Below are 19,143 nucleotides of genomic sequence, written 5' to 3' on the forward strand. Positions count from 1 at the left end.
CCCGCGCCCCCTCAGTGAGAATAGCTGGCAACCCCTCTCAGCCCCACAGAGAGGGAAATGGCCGCGGGGGAGCGCTAGTGGTTCTATGATGGCGAGCGCTGCGGTTGCTCATGCAGGCAGTTGGAAGGATTGCGGACTAAGCGCCCACCCGACACCATCAACTTACGGTTAGTGCACCCCACATCCTCTGAATCTGCACACTGTGGGGCCTGGGAAGAGCTTCACCTGGGGGCCCTGCCTGACTTTAAGTTGGCGGCCGGCTGGTCGATGACCCCCAGGGCAGGGATTTGGTTGGCATAGAGAGGCTGCAGGGGGAAATTGGCTAGAGGAACGCACATATAGCCCATCTTATGCAGGGGAAGGGACGGCTGAGGTTCCTAAATGCTTCCATTGATGATCCTGATGGTGCTTGACCCAACCACCACCACCCAGCAGGAGTCTTCATTGAACTTGGAGAACCCTACCCGAGCATTGTCTGGATCGTGGGCACCGCCTATTGGTGTTCAGTTTAGGCGCCTACCTCTAGATTGCGACAGCCGCTGCTCTTATGCCGGCCAAGAAAGCCTCGAACAAAGTCTCCCGCTACTTCACGAGATCCGAAAAAGACACCCCACCCTCGGGAACTGCACACACGCAGAACATGGTGCTTACCTGCGAGGAGCTGATAGCCACCCTACGAGATTTCAAATCCGAATTATGCCTGGAAATCAAACAAGACTTGCAATGCTTACTGGATCAACTTAAGGCTGACCTCACCGAGAAGATGGCGACTCTACGTCAGGATGTGGATGCGGTGGGCACCAGGGTGCTGGAGGTGGAGGAACAGATTCAAAACCTCGAGACACAAACCACAAAATTGCAGGAATCTCAGCAGGACCTACAGGCCCAACTTCAACAGACAATGCTTTAAACAGAAGATTTGGAGAACAGATCTCGTGGGAAAACATCTGCATTCGGGACCTGGAGGAGGGAGCGGAGGGGCCCAACTTGGAGGCATTCGTGGTGGGACTCTTCGAGGAAATTCTAACCCCTCACCAACTGAAACTCAAAATAGACTGGGTCCATCGTGTGGGGGCTGCACAACCGGGGAATCGCAGAAGACCTCAAGACGTCCTGGTCAAAACGCACTCTTTTAAAACGAAGGAAGCCATTCTGAATGCAACAAGGAAAAAGGACGAGACATCCTTCCAGGGCTTCAAATGAGTCCTTTACCAAGATCTAGCCCCTTCCACTGTCGCACGCCGGCAGACGCTGTGACCTACCACCACCAAGCTGTGAGAAGAGAACATCCGGTATCGCTGGACTTTTCCTTTTGGTCTTTCTTTTGAGTACAAAAATAAAACGCACCATGTGATGGATCTCGCTGAAGGCCACCGCATCCTGGGTCTGCCACCTCCAGAAGATGGAAACCCCGCAGGCTCCTCAAATGACCCGGAGACAACCCGGACGGGTTCCAGAGCCTGGCACGTGGTCCTGAGGTCCCGATAGACGGTAGAAAGATGGCTTTTGGTCTATGCCGACGCTTTGCTATAGGAGACACCGGACCAACAACGTGCTTGTGGATCTGAGAGGTGCCAGAGCCCGGCTGGGCGACTGGGCCCTTCGTCACTACACGCGTGGCAGCACAATCGATTGAGAAGGACACCGTTTTTTGTTTTCTCTTTGCGAACGCTCTCCTGATTCCTAGCACACAGCAGTTAGGGGTACGGGCCTTGTCCGTACCACCCAGAATTCTCCCTACCTTTTTCAGAGAATTCCAAGCCGCAGGCCCGTTGGCCGCTCGGCTCACTCTCTTTTGGGGTTTGTTGGGGGGGCTTTTGGAGGCAGAGGGGACCCTGTTGGTGGTGGCTGGGGTTTGTTTTTGTTTGCTCTCTGTAAAGGACGATGGCAGAAGGGAGGAGGGGGATGTGCGGTATGGAGTCTCAGGAAGAGTTGTCTTTGCCGAGTTAGGCGGCGTTTCTGCCGCAGAGACAGAGCAGCCAAGAACTACATGGGGAGGGGGGAAAGTAAGTCCTGCCAATGGTATCAGTAGCGTCCTGGAACGTCAAGGGCCTGAATTCCCCCCAGAAATGCCAAAAGGTATGGAAATACCTAACGGTCTGCCACTATGAGGTGGTTGCTCTTCCGGAAACCGATCTAAAAAAATCCGAGGACACCAGGCTTTGAGACAAGTCCTACCCCTTAATATGCAAGTCGTCCTCTAACACTAAGCACAATGGAGTGGCCTTACTTTTCCACAGCTCTTCCAAGTTCCAGCATGAAGCTACCAGAACAGACCGGGACGGCCGAATTGTAATGGTTAAGGGGCGGCTCTGGGGCGTCTTGTGCATCTTCGCCACTATTTATGCACCCAACTCAGGCCAATCTACATTCCTCACTCGCGCACTTGATTTGCTTAGCGGGTTCGCGGAAGGCCCAGTGGTTCTTTTGGGAGATTTTAATTTGTCGTGGCATGGGACCCTGGTTAGCTCCCACTCCCACAGAGCGACCACTAACTCCTTCTCTAAAGGGATTAAACAACAAATGTCTTCACTCGGCCTATGCGATGCCTGGCGGACAATACACCCCACTACTAAAGACTACACGTACTACTTGCATGTTCATCAATCCTACTATAGGACTGACTATATTTATATTAGTCAGTCATTAATGGGGCCCCTACAGGCGGCGCAGATAATGCCGATTTCTATATTGGATCACAATCTGGTCACTATCAGTCTAACATGGACTGGACCTAAGTCTGGTAAATCACGGTGTTACTTCCCAACAGCGATTACACGGGACACACTCCTCTGCGAGGAACTGAGGGCCTCCATCATTGAGTATTTTATACACAACACCCCACAAGCCACTACCCCACAAAATAACTAGGATACATTTAAGGTGGTCCTTCGGGGTAAATGTATACAACTCAACGCGACCCTTAATACTCAGAGAAAGAAGGAACAAGTTGCCCTTGAAGGGGAATTAGAGGCAATCGAAAAGGCATACAAGGCTACCCCCACCCGAGCGCTGTAGCGACAGCTTACCGCATTTCGAGGCAAACTACGCTCCATCTATAATAAGAGCGGAATATACGCTTCTGAAACTACGTCAGATATCTTACACCCAGGGGGATAAAGTGGTCCTCATTTAGCGCGCCAATTACGAGTGAAGCTGGAATGGGAATTCATTGGGGGTATCGTTGACCAGGGGGGACAGCTCGCCCACAATGACGACACTAAGGCTAACATCTTTGGTGAGTTTTATGGGACACTTTGTAAGGGCTCACCCCCTGACACGGTCCTACAGCAACAATACTTAGACACAGTGACTCTCCCTAGGATCTCCCCCACGAGAGCGGGCTCCTTAGATGCTCCCATTTCTTCAGAAAAGGTGGGAAAGGCCATTGGACGACTCAAGCTGCATAAAGCCCCTAGACCCGACGGCCTCACAGCACAATTTTATAAATGCTTCACACAGAAACTTACCCCCCACCTCACTGAGCTTTTTCAGGCGATTGCAGCTGATGCGCGTGTCTCAACGTCAATGGCTGAGGCAGCGATCTCGGTTATTCCTAAACCGGGGGAAGGATCCCCACCTTTGCTCCTTGTACAGGGCTATAGCCCTTCTCAATCTCGACACGAATCTTTATTCCTCGATTCTAGCTGCGAGAATGGTGGACTTGATGCCTGATCTAGTCCACCCTGATCAGTCAGGTTTTATAAAAGGGAGGCAAATGCACGACAACATCCAGCGCACCATACATCTTATTGAAAAAGCATCTAAATTTAAATTGCCAGCGATTTTGGTTGGTCTTGATGCGGAAAAAGCCTTCAACAGGGTGGACTGGTCATTCCTCTTTCTCACCATGCAACGATTTAGCTTTGGAGACGCATTTCTCAACATGATCAGGGCCATCTATTCCCTCCCAAGTTTCCGGGTGGTGGTCAATGGGTGTACCTCACTCCCCTTTATTCTCAGCAGAGGCACGCGGTAGGGGTGCCCTCTCTCCCCTCTCTTATTCGCCCTCAGCATCAAACCCCTTGCAGTGAGAATTCGGGCTAATGTAGAGATACGGGGAATTACATTTGGTGGTATTGATCACAAGGTATCCCTCTTTGCTGATGACATCCTCCTCTCACTCATGGAGCCGGCCTCCTCTCTCCAGGCAGTACAAGATCAGCTGGTCAACTTTGAGCGGGTGGCAGGGTTCAAGGTCAATCTCTCTAAATCCTCAATACTCAACCTCATGCTTCCCACTGGAGATGTGTCACGATTGAAGGGTCAATCTTCCCTACAATGGGCTAAACACTCTCTTCTATACCTTGGGGTCCATCTCACAGCAAAAATTGGAGACCTCTACAGGGCCAAAATCCTTCCTTTAATGACTCAGTTGCCGCCGGACTTCAGGAGATGGAAGCCTCCCTACATCTCTTGGCTAGGTCGGATCAACGCAGTTAAAATGACAGTCCTCCCCAAGCTACTGTACTTATTTCATGCTCTGTCGATTGCATTGGACCGCGACCTTTTGCCACACCTCCGCTCACTAGTTACCAAATTCATTTGGCAAGGGGGACGAGCTTGCCTACCTTTTCATGTACTAAGGAGGTCTAGGACTGATGGGGGTAGCCTTGCCGGATTTCACACTGTATTACCAAGCGGCTCAGCTACGAGTGGTGACAGAATGGACGGCACGCGAGTCCGACAAACACTGGCTCCATATGGATCGTTCAATTGTGGGGTGTTCCATCTGGGATGTCCTGTGGAAACCTAAGGGAGACAGACCTGCAAATGCATACATAAGTACCCCTACGCGCACTACTCTGACAGTCTGGGACCAGGTCATGAGAAGGGAGGGCTGGACCACATTCCCCTCCATGTACACTCCAATACACTTTAATCCGGCATTCCCGCCGGCCTTACGGGAAGGACCCTTTGACTGCTGGAGGGAGGGGGATGCCTAAAACTTTCTGACTTATTTCACAACTATGACGTCCTCACATTCGAGAACTGCAAGTGAGAATTTCTGATACCGCATACCGCACACTATCATTACCTCCAACTCAAGCACTGGGCCACACTACAGGACATAAAAGAAGCCACTACTAGAGAACTAACAGCTATGGAGAAACTGGCGGTACACAAGGCGAGCTCCATGAAAGGTGCCATTTCCTCTCTCTACACCCTGTTACTGACTACAATGCATGCACCCCGGGCACGCTACATGTCCTTTTGGGAGCAGGTTATAGGGCGTGATATCACAGAGGAGGAATGGAAACACTTGTGGGGAGACCTCACTAGACACAATAAATCAGTAGCTCTGAGGGAAGCCCACTACAAAACTCTGCTAGACTGGTATCTCTACCCCACTCAGCTACGGCAGATCTTCTCCGACACCTCAGATCTCTGCTGGCGGGGATGTGGGTTGCAAGGGGACTTCCGCCACATCTGGTGGGACTGTCCCAGTATCTGCCCCTTCTGGGAGGAAATTCTCTTTCACCTGAAAGATGTGTTGGGGTACCCAATCCCGACGGATATTGAGGGGGTTTTACTAGGGAACAGAGACCCAGTGTTGGAACACACACCTACGTCCGACAAGGCAATCATGTGGCTGTGTCTAGGGGCGGCAAAGCTTACAAGAGCAGCGGCATGGAAAAAGGCTGAAACACCAACGACGTCTCTCAGGCACGCTCGTTTATGGAGACTCCTTTCCATGGAAAGACTTGCAGATATCTTAAAGGATGACTACACAGCCTTTGAACATAAATGAGGCTCACTAGTTACATATCTCTCACAAGGCCTACTCGCAGCAGTGTGCCCCTCATCGGTAAGGGCTCTGCATCTCTTTCAGCTCTAAAGTGTCTCATCTGGGCACTCGTCAGCATGGCCGTGTGTATCAAACATATTACATCCCACTTCAATGAACTGCCTCTACAGATGACTTGTTGTTAATTTTGATCTCATCTTGAGACCTCACCACCACCAGGGAGGGGGGAGGAGGGGAGTTGTGGGGGGGGGGTAAAGTTGGAATTAATATCTGTGGACTTTTCGTGTCAGATTTGGGATGGTAAAACAGGCATTTCCTAAAGAATCAGTGGGAGGGGTGTTTGGCTTATGGGAGGTTTGAAACTGTACCTTAATTAATCAATTGTTTTTGACCCAGAGGCCTGCACGCCCTAACTGTATTCATACTGTTCATTTACTTAATGATGCTCAATAAAAAGACCTTTTGACAAATAAAATACATAACATTAATAAAAAAATCGATCTTTTTAACAACTATATTTTTACAAATGTTATTAAACACTTCAATATTCTTTAAATCGATATTACTTACCTAAAATCGATATTCTTGACCACAAGGAATTTTCTGAAGCACAATATTTTTACCACGATATTTGTGCAATTCGAGATTTTTTCTTCGATATTCTTTTTCTGCACCCACATAATCGTAATGGCAGTCAACATTTCTCTTACTAACCCACTTATGTATAACTTCACTTTAACCTTTGGTTTTTTTTTCAATGTTTGCTATTGCCACTGGGTAGTTATACTTAGGTCTGTGTTTCCATAAGAAAAGCATATTTTAATTTGCCAATAACTTTGCCACCATTTCACAATTCTTCTCGAAACTTTTTTTTTTGATTTCAAAAGAATTTTATTATTTTAAAAGCGCAAATATGAAACATAAGATACAAGCCAAAGTGAAACAATTGATATCGGACAATAAGGTAATAGAAACATTAATGTAGAATTAATTAATAGGAGAACAAATCATTGTCATTCATTAATTTGCAGACATCAGATAAATAAATTACTTAAGAAGGGAAGACCCAAAATGATATCTGGCAAAGATATATATCAAAAGTATCACCCACAGATGGCAAATTAGGGAGAAGAGGAAAGAGAAGAAAGGAAAAAAAAAGAAAAGACGGAAATAGTAGGAAAGAGAGGAGGAAAGAAAAAGAGAGACAGAGAGAAGAAAAGGAAGAGGAGAGGATTTCCAAAGGAATCACCCATCACACAAGACAACACTAACCAGACAAATCAAAGGGATATTGCTCCACCAACCCTTCAGATGCCATCTCCATGTATGAATCTAAGGCTTTCCAAACACCAGAGGAAATAGAAGGAGAAAGATGAGCATGGTCCACTGACGTATGAGCACTTCGTAGAAAGGAAACCCAAGCCCACCAAGTATGGTAAGAGACGGACGAAAAAGATTTCCACTCCATGAGAATTACTTTGACTGCAATAGTTAATAAGAGGTCCAACAGCTGTAACTCCATGGGATCTAAGGGCAAAGGGACTGGGGCCGCCAACGGACCCAAAAGAATTAATGGAAAAGACAGATGGAATTTGATGTTAAAGATGAGCATGAGGTGTTTGTGAACTAAATCCCAGAAGGGTTGGAGAAGGGAACAATCAAGGAACATATGTTGAAAATCGCCTGGTAGAAGCCCACAACTCCAGCACAAATTGTCTTCTTTGAGATTAAGTGAATACAGACGAATGGGAGTCCAGTGAAGAAGATTAATAGAAACAAATTTAGACTGTGTTAGAGAGGGGGCAATTTTGTCCCGAAGAGAAAATTTACCAATATCTTGCCAGGTATCAGAAGAAATATGAGCAGTAACACTATGATCAAAATGATGTAACCATTTTTGCTGTGTGACAGTTTGGGAAAGGAGTGTAGAGGACGATAAAAATTTGTAAATCCGAGACGCAACATGACCTGTCCTGATCCAAAGCTGAAAAAGCGTAATCATAGGGGAAGAAGGATGAAGGTGGACTTTAGCAAGTGCAACCTTAATCTTAAGAAAAGTATAAAAATCCAAATTAGATAGAGAGAATTGTTGAGCAAGGGATGAGAAAGGGGAAGGATCATTGTTGGAATCATAGAGATGTTTAACAAGTGAGATACCTTTCCCAGCCCAGTAAGACATCAACTCAGGGTCAATATTAATTTTGATTTTAGAATTTCGCCAAATAGACGACCATCTAGTTTTATGTAATGGAATTGCTACTCTCTTATCAACCTTATGAACCGCAGCAATAGTGTCTAAAATAATAGAACGAGAGAATGGAATAGAAAGGGTGTTTGTGGTTAAAAAAGATGCAGTCGGCAGTGGGGAGGCCAATTCCTGTTCTATTGTCAACCATGCAGGAGCATGAATAGATGGAGAAGAAAACCAAAGGGCACCCTGGGACGCCAGAAAAGCAGTTTGATACTTCCCCCAATCAGGAAAATTACAGCCTCCCATATCATAAGATTTCCGTAAAAATTTATAAGCAATCCTAGCCCTTCTATCATTCCATAAAAATTTAGAAGTAAGTAAATCAAGTTCATGAAAAAAGGAATCAGAAAGCCTTACTGGAAGCATAGAGGCAACAAAATTAATAATAGGCGTAATCATCATTTTAAGAGTCTGCATACAGCCCCACCAAGAAATATGCTTCGGAGTCCAATTTTCTAAAAGACGACTCACCTTAAGAATAGTTTGGGATTCATTATAAGTAGCCGTAGCATATAGGGTGGAACAAAAATGGATACCCAGATATTTTAGCTGTTTAGATTGCCATTTAAAGCCAGCCGAACCCATATGAGAGGAGAAGCAGTAAGCATTTAAAGGAAACATCTCTGTCTTATCTTTGTTCAGAGTGTAGCCTGAAACTTTTGAAAAAAGAACAATCGTATCCGAAATAGCAGGGATGGCCAGTTCAATATCATCAGAAAAAATGAGAACATCATCTGCATATGCAGCTGTTTTTATCTGATGAGACCCAAAAGAGAACCCCTTAATATCTGGATGCGAGTCAATCATTCTGAGGAGAGGATCAATGGACAACAAAAATAAGAGAGGGGACAAAGGACACCCTTGTCTAGTGCCCTGACAAAGGTTAAAAAAGGAAGACGTAGCACCATTCACCCGTATGTTAGCCCTAGGTCGGGAGTAAAGAGACATAACCATACGAATAAAGGAATCACCCAGATTATGTGCACATAGAACAGCTCTTAAAAAAGGCCAAGATACCTTATCAAAGGCCTTTTCAGCGTCAAGGGCCAAGGCTGCCGCCGGAAGATTAGATCGTTTAGCGGCACCAAGAATATGACAAAAAGTACGAATATTATCCCGTGCAAGACGCCCCTTTACGAAACCTGTTTGGGAGGGGTGAACCAATTGAGGAATAAAGGACTCTAAGCGTTTAGCTAAAATTTTAGCAAAGATCTTGGCTTCCATGTTAAGAAGGGAAATGGGACGAACATTTTTGGGATCTGCGTGATCCTTCCCTTCTTTGGGAATAACTACAATAGTAGCATCAGCCGCGGAACCAGACACAGAACCATCCTTAATAAAAGCATCAAAAACGGATTGGAGTTTCGGGACAAGCACGGGAATAAAGGTTTTATAAAACGCAATAGGATATCCATCAGGACCAGGAGCTTTACCAGACCGAGTAGCTTTAATCGCGGAAATGATTTCATCAGAAGTAATCGGGCAATTTAATGATTGATTATCTTCCTCCGAAACAACTTTCAAAGGAACCGACTTCAAGAACTCCTGACATTGTTCAAAAGAAGCTTGAGCCGACGGGGTATATAAATTATTATAAAAATCGCGGAAAACCTCAAGGATTTCTGCAGTTTGAAATTTTTTCATACCAAACTGGTCAGTAATAGAAGGAATTTGGAAAGTATTACAAGAAGATTCCTGGAACTTTAAAGTGGCTGCAAGAATCTTGCCCGCACGATTTTTTAACAGCAGTCTCTTAGATTTCTGAGCCTGCAGGCCAATATGAGCTCTCTTAGTGACTATAGTATTGTATGAATACTTTAAGTTCTTAATAGACTGGAGGCAGGTCTTGTCCTGAGAATGTCGAAAAAGGGATTCCTGACGTTTGATCTCATCTGCTAAATCCGTGAGTTCCTTTTTAATGGCTGCGTTTCTCCTTGACATACATTTAATGACCTGACCACGGAAAGTACATTTAAAAGAGTCCCAAAGAACAACAGGGGAACTGACTGACCCAACATTCTCAGTAAAAATAGTCTCAATGTCATTGGAAAATTCTCACACCAAGGACTCATCATGTAAAATTTCTGTGTTGAGTCTCCACGAACGAGCTCGTGCCCTAGGGACAAAGGACGTAAGAGTAAATGTCACTGCGGCGTGATCAGAAACTAAAATAGGGTGAATAAGCGGAGAGGAAGAAAATTGAACCAGAGAAGAGTGAACCAAAAGATAATCAATGCGTGAAAAGGACGAATGAGGGGAAGAAAAAAAGGAGAAGTCACTACCAGTGGGATTATGAAGACGCCAAACATCCTGAAGATGGGTAAGAGAGCACATATTAGTCATTTGTTTGTGTGCTTTAGGGGGACGAAAATTAAAGGCAGAATTCCTATCCAAGATAAGGTCCATTGGCAAGTTAAAGTCACCACCTACAATAAGATTGCCAGAGTGAGGGGTATCCTCGAGCTTTTTGGTGATCGTATTCCAAAAGGACGGGTCATCCTTGTTGGGGGCATAAATATTCATGACAAATAAGTCAGCATTACCATTGGACACCTTAGATAGTAACCAACGACCCTCTGTATCCTGTTTAGAGGAAACGATAGATAACCCAGAGTGTTTAGAAACTAAGGTAATTACCCCATTCCTTTTACCACAAGCATCTGAACAAGCAACATCAAAGACCCACTCTTTCTTCAGAAACAACGCCTCCTTGGCAGAGAGCTTTGTCTCCTGAAAAAGGACGAGATCCGAAGAAAGAGATTTGCAGTAGTCCAAAATCTTTGACCTTTTGACCGGATGATTTAACCCTTTAACATTAAGGGAAAGTATATTTAGTCCAGACATAGAACCATTATCAGGAAAAAAAGATATTCCCTATGTGACAAATGAAGCGCAACAACCAGGAGAGCTAACCAGCAGACATCAACAGCCAACACAAAACAGGGTGAGACCAAAGAGGAAATCCGAAGAGAAAAAAGGAAAGAAGAGGAAAAAGAAAGCAAGAGAATACAGAAAAAGAGAGAGAGAAGGGCCCATCCGGCAGGTCTGAAAAAGACCAAATTCATACAAGGGGGGACATGGGAAAAAGAGCGAGGGGCCAACAGGAGAAACAACAACAACAGCATAAAAAGCCCCAGAACAGTGCATAGCTGATTATACATTTTAAAAGAAAAACTATCTAAAAGCTAAGAACTGGGATTAATTATAACTTTTTAGAAAATAAAGCGAAATGAGAGACTATAAAGGCAACACGTTTGACCAAATTAATATATATATAACAACTAAAATTAGTCATAGAGAGCGGTAAGAGCAGGAAAGAGAGAAAAAGAAAACACGTTCAGGCAATAAGAGCTGATGGAAAGTGAACTAAAAGATAACATTACTATTAGATAGAACGAGACGAAAAGGACTCCATCAAGAGAAAAAGGACCATAATGAAGAGAAAAGAAGAAATACAATCTAAAGCATACTATATGATACAATATGGAATAATAAGTGAAACATAATAAGAAACGGTATATAGCATCCTATCAATATAACAGTCAGTGAATCCTTATGGCAGCTAAATAAGAGACCTAATACTACATATAAATGTGTAAAATCTATATACAAACTTATAGATAACTGGCCATGAGTAAATAAAGCCAAATACACCCAAACTGGCAGAATAAGTATACTTGCCTAAGTAAGTGGGCATGTAGGTAAGAGAGGCATAAATCTATCAAGTACAAAGCATCTATAAAAAACTAACCTACTCGAAACAGACAATTAATAACACAATGTAATCAAATCACTCAATGAAAAAATCAATAAAGAAGGTATAACTAGCAACTATATGAATGACCATTATTGACTCTAAATATAGTCATAAATAAATACCTAGTAAACAGATGTGATTAAAACACCTAGACAAACCATACAACAACACGTTGATAAAGCAAGGAAAAAAACAATGACCAACTCCATAGAATACGAAATAACAAAAAACAACCATGAAGCAAAAAGACCGACCACAAAAGGATAAGATAAACCAAATATCACCACAAAAGTCGACGCACATACCGAAGACAAACAACGGGAAAGGAAAAGGACCATGACCTAATACGTCGAGAGACAAACTGGGGAGGCAAGGAGTAGCAGGACGACACGCGAACAGGAGTGAAGTCAAGCCAACATGAGATGCTACCACAAAAATTGAAAGGTTTATACAATAAAACTAACAACACTAAAGACCAAAACACCATAACGATAATAGGGGAGCACCAAGAAACGACAGAAATACGTCAAAACCAATGGACAAAGAGACCACCGCGCAGATCTAAAAGCAGCTAGACTTAATAGATCTGACAAAGACAAAAAACAATGGAATATGTATAGCCGCATCAGGTGCCAGAAGAACCAGGAACATGTGAAGCCCCCGTTTGAAGATCCATCTGCAACTCCATTTGATTATCCAAAAACGAGGCCAAATCCGCAGGTTCGTCAAAAATTTTGACACGACCTTTGAACGTAATGCGGAATTTTGAGGGACCAGCAAAGGAGAAGGGGATATTCATCTCAGACAAACGCTTCCGAAGATTAAGAAAGCCCTTCCTCCTTATCACCGTGTCCCTGGCAAAGTCCTGAGAAATTGAAATACGATGGCCATTCCAAGAGACAGCTCTAACCTTCCGCATATGAGCCAAGATCTGCTCTGTATGTTGATGACGCAGCGGTTTAAAAATTATCGCTCTTGGTTACGTAGCAGACTTGGGGCGAAAGGGGGGGACACGGTGTGCCAGTTCCAGTTCAAAATCTTTATGGAAAGAAATTTGTAGTGTAGATGGAATCCATTGATAAAGAAACTCAATCATGGAAGATGCCTCTTTCTCAACATCCTCTGGAAGACCAAAAATACGCAGATTGGATCTTCGATTACGATCCTCTTGTTCAGTGAGGTCTTTCCTCAATGCTGCCATGGAACGCTCTATCTGCGTGAGAGATCTAGAGTGCTTTTGCATGGTATCCTCTGCGCCACTAATCCGTGCTTCTGTACCTGAAACACGAAGGGAAAGGGCCTTGAAATCATTCCTGATGGCTAACACCTCCACCTGCAGTAAATCTGTATTAGTCTTAGTAGACTGCGCAATTTCATAGACCTCATTAAGGCGCGTCAGGATGGACTCAAGAGTCGAATTAGTGTCTTTAGGAGCAGGCTCAGGTGTTGGGGAAACCTGTTTGGACCTCTTAAGAGATGCTTTAGAGTCCTTAACGTCTTTAGCATTCGGTGAAGGGGCCATATTCTCAGCCTATAGGGCAAACCACCTCAATAGGAACAAAATACACCTCCTCAGATAGAGTGAGAGCAAGAAATGCCAGGGGCTGTAAAACACTCAATGTGCGAGATGAAAAATGGGCAGGAAGAAATAATGCACTTGCATCAAAAAACGCCGAACAGAGAATATGGCAGGCGATCCCAGTCAGAAAAAACCACCTCACAAAAAATATCATGTGCTGCAGGCGCAAGTAGGCACACACCGACTACGAAAATAACCAAAATCAAGCCCAGAGCAAAGAAGCCTCACATAAGGAAGTGGCAGTGCGTCTGACGAATAATATAGTAGCAGAAACCTCAAAAAGTTCACACAGTGGGCAGCACTGCAATAGGCGGCAGGAAAAAACAAAATACACTCAAGAAAAGTGAAAAAAACGTCACCAGCTCCTGTATGCCTCCATTCCTGACAGGATAATCCAGTAGCGTCGTCGTGTAGAAGCGAGAATACAACTCCCTCACAGAAGATACAAAATGGCGGCCGCTCGTGAAAATATGAAGCGCCACCTTAAAATGACGATAAATGGACTCTGGCCACTCTCCACCACCAGAAAACTCCCTCGTAGCATACACGGCAGTTTCCCAGGCAATATTTCATCTTCTGCACTGAGCGGGGCATTCCTCAGCGTCAGCAATGTCTCCGTCGGCCCTCGCTCTTTACGGAGCTCAAGCGCGAACCGCCATCTCGCAGCGGCGCGCAAGCCACGCTCCCTTCTTCTCGAAACTTTTGAAAAAAAGATCCCTGTTTGTTTAGCTCCTTCACTGAACGCTACGGAAAAAGGGGGTCACAAAATGCAAAATCCAAATGCAATTTCCATAGAATGTGTTTAACAGCGCTACTGCAAAAACTGCTGAGCAGAATTACACCAGATTTGGCAGGAAGCTAGATCATGTGCCAGGAAGTGTGCTTTTTGTGTTTTGGTGTAAATTCTTCCGCAGTTTTCGTGAATTTAAGTTTATAAACTGTTTGCACATCTGGATAGTTGGGTTGGAAGGACTCTCACAAACACAACTTGGAAAAACCGAATATTCTCATTGGCCTAGGGGGCTTTTTCCCTTGGACCATCTGGCGCCCTCGGGAGTGGAGGACCCATGGAAATTATCACTCTGATTGGCTGACTTCAATATGAAAGAACACATTGCAGCAGCATTTCACAGGACTTGGCGATTAAGGGGCATGTGTACAAGGGCATTGTGCCACAGGAACATCACTTTTAATGAAGTTCCTGTGGTGCAATGCCCTGCTCCATATTTACAAGGCGGTGTTAAGCCACTTAATGTGGCTTAATGCCACCTTGTAAATATGCTCATTACCTCAGCAGTCCCCTGCGGCAAAAAGGCAGGCAACAGGTGTTGCTGTGGATGTTCCACCCCAACACCCATTCCTTTTTGATGCTGCCTCCTATTAAGAAGGGTGGCATACATATGGGGCAGCAGAAAAAATAAGAACAGGGAAAACCTGGTTTTTAACAGCTGCAACAAAGAGAAATGATTATTTCTCCTCGTTTTTGCTGTTTCTAAGTTTGCTGTATTCTTCAGCACACAGACACAGCAAATCACCATTAGTGATTGTTCATGTGCAGAACGGTGTGCCTTCCTGCACATAAACAATCATTAGAAAATGAGGAGTTGCAACTTCTATATGTGCTGCATTGGTGCTGGGAAACCCTTGTTGGGTAGCTGTGCACCCGACAAAACTAATTTAACATAACCTAACTTAACATAGAAGTTACAAATGACCATTAGCTATTGTTTATGTGTAGGAAGGGACACTTCCTGCACATGGACAATCCTTCCCTGCACCATGGTACAAAGGTGCCTGCATTGGTGCTAAACAGCTAAATTTAGAGCCAGCACTTGGGGAAATGCAGAAGTGTTTCTCATTCTTGTAAATACGCCGCAGTCCTGAGTTTCGGAACTGTTGGAGCGTGGTATTAGCAATATTGGCTTAACACCGTGCTCTGACAGTTTCTTGTAAATATCCCCCTTAGTCTCCTGTCTGGAAAATGTATAAAAAATATAGATATATAAGGGACAGAGGAGGCACTGCTTATTACCTCACATATTACAATACTCATGACGTTCAGTGAAATTATTGGTAACATTGCTGATAACTATACTAAAGTAACTGATCACAACACTGTCCATGGCAAGGATGGCACTAGTGATAGTTACTTGAAATAAATATAACTGGTTTAGATTTCAGTGTTTTTTAAACATTATGGGGCATATTTACAAGCTCCTTGCGCCACCAACGCATCACTTTTTTTGATGCACCGGCAGCTCAGTGTGGTGCTCACTATTTTCAAGGCCACTTAAAGCCAACCTGCTTGGCTATTCATGGCATTGTAAATACGGCCCCTTTTCATACAGCACTTTGCATGAAAGGGGCATGTCATGGGTGCTGCTGTGGTTGTTCCCATGCAACACCCATGGATTCTGATGCATTCCCAGATTTACAATGTTTCAGAATTCTACGTCTCCCGAGGGGAGTGGTAAGGAGGCGCAACGAGGAGAAATATTTTGATTTCTCCTCGTTGTTTCCTCTTTCCATGCATGCTGAATTCTGCAGCACACATAGAAAGAGGAAAACACCTCTCATGATTGATTTTGTTCAGAAAGGTGTCCCTTCCTGCTCAAAAACAAATTTCCCTAAAACGCAGACACCCTTGAACCATAGCGCAAGTGTGTCTGCATTGGCTCATGGCAGCCAATTGTGCGCCAGCGTAGGGAAGAGCTCAGGGATACATCATATTGCTGTAAATATGATGGGGAACAACCTTTACAACGCAACTTTTACAACGCACTACCATTACAACGCATTTTTTACAACGCATAATCCATTACAACGCATGATATTACAACGCATGACACTACAACGCATTTTTAAAAACTACCTTTACAACGCATTCCATTACAACGCATACTACCATTACAACGCATACCATTACAACGCATAATATTACACTATACTATCCAACACTTACCCTACTGATGCACCCCCTGGAGTTAGAATAGTAATTTTTACCCCTATACTATCCAACACTTACCCTACTGATGCACCCCCTGGAGTTAGAATAGTAATTTTTACCCCTATACTATCCAACACTTACCCTACTGATGCACCCCCTGGAGTTAGAATAGTAATTTTTACCCCTATACTATCCAACACTTACCCTACTGATGCACCCCCTGGAGTTAGAATAGTAATTTTTACCCCTATACTATCCAACACTTACCCTACTGATGCACCCCCTGGAGTTAGAATAGTAATTTTTACCCCTATACTATCCAACACTTACCCTACTGATGCACCCCCTGGAGTTAGAATAGTAATTTTTACCCCTATACTATCCAACACTTTCCCTACTGTTGCACCCCCTGGAGTTAGAATAGTAATTTTTACCCCTACACTATCCAACACTTACCCTACTGTTGCACCCCCTGGAGTTAGAATAGTAATTTTTACCCCTACACTATCCAACACTTACCCTACTGTTGCACCCCCTGGAGTTAGAATAGTAATTTTTACCCCTACACTATCCAACACTTACCCTACTGTTGCACCCCCTGGAGTTAGAATAGTAATTTTTACCCCTATACTATCTAATACTTACCTTAAATGTAATTTAATATTATGCGTTGTAATGGTATGCGTTGTAAAGGTAGTATGCGTTGTAATGGTAGTGCGTTGTAAAGGTATTTTTTAAAAATGCGTTGTAGTGTCATGCGTTGTAATGTCATGCGTTGTAATGGATTATGCGTTGTAAAAAATGTGTTGTAAGTGCATGCGTTGTAATAGTGTGCGTTGTAACGTCATACATCCAAATATGATACATCCCTCTGCTTTCAAAGTGTCACAGCACAGTACAGCCAAACGGTTTGCATTGCACAATGCGTTACTTTCTTGTAAATAGGGTCCTATGTTGCCACTGAAATTTTCCCCTAACTATAACGTTACTACAACCTTTGATTTATTTAACAGGGAATTTCTAAAGTTTTTAAATTGTAAAGTCGGATATAATTAGAATTCCTAAATATAAAATCACTTTATTTTCAGTGTTTTTTTGTTTAAAATGCTACTTTTAACAACATTTTCACCTATCTATAAAGTTGCATTAACATTCGGTTTTCTCTGTGAATTTCTATCTTTTTTTTAACTTAAAATAGCAATTTGAATAGGATCTCATTTTAATGAAGCACATCAATATATATAAAGCAGACCTATTGACTTTGTCAGAAAGTCAGCACAATAATTTATCAATTACACACATGGCAACATTAAATAGTAATTGTCATAAAAAAAAGTTTTAAAGAAAGTATTTTTAATAAAAAACAGGCATAAACATTTGTCTTTTAACACTCTTCAAGCCACATATTGTAGCCAAAAAAACAACCTTACAGGGTTTAACACCCCAGCTAAAGAGCATACAGCTCCAGCTCGGCGTGCTTTGAAAACAATAGCCAGTTCTCCTGGGGATCATGTATTCAATGACCATGAGACTTTCTGCTGTGCTCTTAGCAGCCCCAACACCATTTAAATAGATCATGTGTGGTGATTCTACCCCTCCTTGGGGCACTACAACATATACAAAATGAAAAAATAAAGGCATTATAGGGCACTGAGTGAAAATTTGATGAGCAGCTCCCCTTTGCGGCGCGAGGCCTCATATGTATTTTTTGAAAGTTCAGATGCTCTAATTCCCACCAGGGGCAGCCAGACCTCATCACAATATTGGGGGCTGCGAGGGGATGCCTCAGGCACCTCCTCATCCACCAAGCAGTGGCTATTCCTCGCTAAAGTGGAGGAGCGTAGCCCTACTGCTTTGCAGCAGTGAAATAAAGGAAAAATAAAATGATAATAACTCGAGGTTATTATCATTTTTTTTTCCTGCTGCTGTAGCTTTAGAGGTGGGTCGGGCAGCTCTGGTGACAGAAGAGCAGGGGAAGGAGTTGTGGCACACTGTAAGTGCCCATGAATGTTTGGCCGGCCATCTGCGGCCAGCCAAACAGTCATGCGCTCTTTGCATGTTCTCCACCCAGGCTGCATTACAGCCTGGGTGGAGAGCATGCCCAGGCTCCCATTTCCTGGCTGAGCGCCAACCCCCAGTGCTCAGACTAACCACAACGCTGCAATGCAGCCTTATGATTGACTCAGGGGAGCCTGCATGCTTCCTGTTCCATTCCGACTGGGAGGGACGACGGAGGTGAGACGCGGCGAGGAGGTAAGTTTTTTCTTTTTTACATTCCCCCCCCACGCCATCCTACCACCCCGCCATCCCCGATCCGTGCCAGCCGCCACTGCTACCAAGGTGGCATTCTTCATTACTGGCAAATATTGTTCTTTGTATGAACTGACCTATTACAAGTGTTCCCTGTTATATCCTATGCTTCTTAGTCCTGGTTGCTCAGCCTGCATGAGTGTGATGTCATAGAATGTTGGGTGTGTGTGCATGCTTTGAATGAGTGATCAGTTAGATTGAGTGGGGCTGAGCAGCAAGATGCTGCTCCCGGTGGGGCACCCTGCACCATCTTACTGAACTAATAAATGTACTTAACTACATCTCTGGCTCCTGGTCTACCTATGATGACAGCACTTCTCTTCAATTACAAAAATCCCCTCATTTGTTTTTTTACTAAGCATAGCATAGTACTGGCTTATCACCTCCCGTTAAGTCAATGTCCTTTAATCAGCAGCCTTCTATCTTAGGTGATGGGTCAGGAGGATCATTATTTCTGAGCGAGTGACTGAAACCTTTTTTTTTAAGATAAGTTGCGGTAATGTATCTTAAAAGACATTATCATTTAGTTAAAAAAGCACAGACAATCTTG

Source organism: Triturus cristatus, chromosome 4_1 (genome assembly GCF_964204655.1).
Source record: "Triturus cristatus chromosome 4_1, aTriCri1.1, whole genome shotgun sequence".
Lineage (NCBI taxonomy): Eukaryota > Metazoa > Chordata > Amphibia > Caudata > Salamandridae > Triturus > Triturus cristatus.